Source organism: Scylla paramamosain, chromosome 34, assembly GCF_035594125.1.
Source record: "Scylla paramamosain isolate STU-SP2022 chromosome 34, ASM3559412v1, whole genome shotgun sequence".
In the NCBI taxonomy this organism is placed as follows: Eukaryota; Metazoa; Arthropoda; class Malacostraca; order Decapoda; family Portunidae; genus Scylla; species Scylla paramamosain.
This window is the reverse complement of record NC_087184.1, coordinates 3508445-3512500: the sequence shown is the minus strand read 5'-3', so window position 1 is coordinate 3512500 and position 4056 is coordinate 3508445. Positions and strand designations below refer to the sequence as shown.

General features: G+C 35.9%; 1 protein-coding gene across 3 annotated transcripts in view; it reads right to left on the bottom strand.

Moving 5' to 3' along the window:
- The window catches only part of LOC135090044 (AP-3 complex subunit sigma-1-like), a 45140-nt gene that overhangs the window by 11713 nt on the left and 29371 nt on the right, over positions 1–4056 (bottom strand). The window lies entirely within an intron of this gene.

Below are 4056 nucleotides of genomic sequence, written 5' to 3'. Positions count from 1 at the left end.
TAGTCGCTGACTTACGATGACATTAGGTTCTGACAGAGCCGTCATAAGACAATCTTGTCGTAACTCGAACAGTATTTTATTATATTTATTTATTTTATATGTATTTATTTATAGGTTTGAATCAAATACATAATTGGTTATTACATTTGATTTATTTGCAAAACATAAAAATACAAAATACATTACAAGATTACGAATCATTTTACACTTTCGGACAAAACTAATTTTAATATTTAATTAATAGAAATTATTGTCTGGTGGTGGTTGGCTGGGGATCGTCGGGGTAATCGCTGAAGGTACTGGTAGATGGAGAAGATGTTTTTTTTTCATAAACATGTTGAGTTTTGTCTGAATGGTTCGTTTTTTTTTCTCTTCATAAATTTCCCGGTATGGACGAAAAGCATCTAGAACCATGCGTTCAATTCTTGAAAATCTTTCAATATTTGGATCCATTCCTTCAAAATGAGCAAAAAGTTTATTCAACTGCAATAAACCTTCTGCTAAGCCTTTAGTGGGGAACATTCTTTGTGGTTCCTCTTCCTTCTCCTTTTCTGCTGCTGCTTCCCTCCTTTCTTCTTCCGCTACTTTTTCTTCTTCCAACTCAATCAGATCTTCATTTGTTAGTTCTTCAGATTCTTTGTCTAGCAATTCCTCGATTTCTTCCATTTCACATTCTAACGACAGATCTTTAGCTAGTTTCACAATTTTGTCACGAATCATTTCTAGTTCATTCTCATTATCAAATCCATCAAAAGTACTCACATAGATGTACGCGACAGTAACGACACAAACGCACTGAAGCTGCAGACTAGCAGATAATCTCTCAAAAGAGCGTGCTGCCAGCAGCAGGAAAAATTATCGTACATGCGCTCAACATATCTTAGCCAAATAGCTATCATACAAAAATTAAATATTATCATATTGTCGTTGTCGTAAAGTCGGTCTATCGTAAGTCGCATATGTCATAAGTCGGCGACTACCTGTATACACTGGAACCTTAGTTACTCAATGTCTCCCTTTTCGAACAAATCAGTTTTCAAACAAAATTTTGAACTCATAATTGCTTTGGTTGCCATAACATAATTTGGTTCTCGTGCAAAGTTACTTGATTTCAAATACTAAAAGACAAAGCAAACGCTGCAGTTTACTATTCATTTGTAATTTCTATAAATATTTCCCTCATTTTTTATGTACGAAGGGTGTTCAAGTTATGAGGGAGAAACATTCTGAAAGGCTGCTCGTAAGTCGTTTTGCTCCTAACTCATCATCGTAATTTTTTGGTACAAAAAAAAAAAAAAGTATCATACATTCCGCAAACAATGTAATGCTTACTTACCTGATACTAGATACCATGAGAGAGAGAGAAAGAGAGAGAGAGAGAGAGAGAGAGAGAGAGAGAGAGAGAGAGAGAGAGAGAGAGAGAGAGAGAGAGAGAGAGAGAGAGAGAGAGAGAGAGAGAGCACCTTGCCTTATGGGTGATGTGATACCACTGACTAGTGACAGGCTTGAAATTTCTACCAAATGCAAGACTCAAATATGCCAAGCATATGACCAAATTAAAATGAGATGCCTCTCTCTCTCTCTCTCTCTCCTTTTTGGGTTATACACACCTTTATTCATATAATTAATTAAGATGGCTGTTGAAAAGCATAAGACAGGTTTATTTGCCTATTTATGGACTTAGGAGTGGGTGTAGCCAAAGTCCAGCAGGTGTAACCCAAAGATGAAAGTTATGAGATGCTCTCTCTCTCTCTCTCTCTCTCTCTCTCTCTCTCTCTCTCTCTCTCTCATATATATATATATATATATATATATATATATATATATATATATATATATATATATATATATATATATATATATATATATATATATATATATATATATATGTATATATATATATATATATATATATATATATATATATATATATATATATATATATATATATATATATATATATATATATATATATATATATATATATATATATATATATATATATTCATTATATCAAGCTGCACAGCTACTTCATCATCTTCATTCATCTCCTCCATCTTCAGTGATTCAGTGTACTGATTTTCCTTATTAATAAAGACAAAAAATAGGCATTTTAGGGATAGTGTCAATATGATGCAGATTTTAGCACTTCACGGGTGCCTTTGGAACATAACTGTGAAAAACTGAGGGGTTCACTGTGTTGGTAGCTACGGACAATCAGCTTCATCAGACCAATATTCCCCCCTTTTAGTCTGTAGTACTGAGGTATGAGTGTAATTAATTAACTATAGTCCCTCAAAGTTATATTCCTCCTGTGATCTCCTCACCTTGCACAGGCTTAGTACACACATCTACTTCATTGGCTGTCTAAGCAATGACTAGCATTTATTTATTTTTTTTATATTGGAGGAACATCAGCCAAGGGCAACAAAAATCCAATAAAAAAAAAGGCCCCACTGGGATGCCTGTCCCTGAATAGGGTCCAAAGCAACAGTCAAAAATTGAAGGATAAGTGTTTTGAAACCTCCCTCTTGAAGGAATTCAAGTCATAGGAAGGTGGAAATACAGAAGCAGGCAAGGAGTTCCAGAGTTTACTAGAGAAATGGATGAATGACTGAGAATACTGGTTAACTTCTGCGTTAGAGAAGAGGACAGAATAGACGTGAGAAAAAGAAGAAAGTCTTGTGCAGTGAGGCTGCAGGAGGAGGGGAGGCATGCAGTTAGTAATATCAGAAGAGCAGTTAGCATGAAAATAGCAGTAGAAGATAACAAGAAATGCAACATTGTGGCAATGAGAAAGACGCTGAAGATAGTCAGTTAAGAGGAGAGGAGTTGATGAGACGAAAAGCTTTTGATTCCACCCTGTATAGAAGAGCAGTATGAATGAACTCCCCCCAAGACATGTGAAGCATATTCCATATATGGATGGATAAGGCCCCTGTACAGAGTTAGCAGCTGGAAGGGTGAGAAAAACTGGTGAAGACATCTCAGAACACATAACTTCATAGAAGCTATTTTAGCTAGAGATGAGATGTGGAGTTTCCAGTTTAGATTATAAGTAAAGAACAGACCGAGGATGTTCAGTGTAGAAGAGGGGGACAGTTGAGTGTCACTGAAGAAGAGGGGATAATTGTCTGGAAGATTGTGTTGAGTTGATATATGGAGGAATTGAGTTTTTGAGGCATTGAATAATACTAAGTTTGCTCTGCCCCAATCAGAAATTTTAGAGAGATCAGAAGTCAGGCATTCTGTTGCTTCCCTGCATGAACTGTTTACTTCCTGAAGGGTTAGACATCTAAGAAAAGATGTAGAAAAGTGTAGGGTGGTACATCAGTTTGGGAGCAGATAGGACAAGAAGTTTGGTTTAGATCACTGATGAATAACAGAGAGTGGGTGACAGGTCAGAATCCTGAGGAAACACACAAGTGGTTCCACTCGGCTGCAGGAGAGGGGATGTACAGGGGATGGATAGGGGGACGACTCACTGTGCCCTGCCCTGTCCCCCACAGGCTGTGAATGGCAATGACACTTTACTAATTTTGCTTGCTATTATTCTCTGAATTGGCTAGTGGTAATTTAACTGTGGCATGATTTCATTACTTTCTAATCTTTCAAACAATAGCACTCCCAACATGGTCCTCAAAGAGGGAGTGGGTATGGGAGATAAAAACAACTAGTGCAGCCTACTCAGTAGGCAGGCACCCCTCCACTGCTCTAGCCTCTCTTTGCCTATCTCCTCTCATTTTTCTTTTCACTTCTTTCTAATAATTTATGCAGCACATAACAATGTGTGTGTGTGTGTGTGTGTGTGTGTGTGTGTGTGTGTGTGTGTGTGTGTGTGTGTGTGTGTGTGTGTGTGTATATATATATATATATATATATATATATATATATATATATATATATATATATATATATATATATATATATATATATATATATATATATATATATATATATATATATATATATATATATATATATATATATATATACACACACACACACACACACACACACACACACACACACACACACACAGTAGGATATGCAACA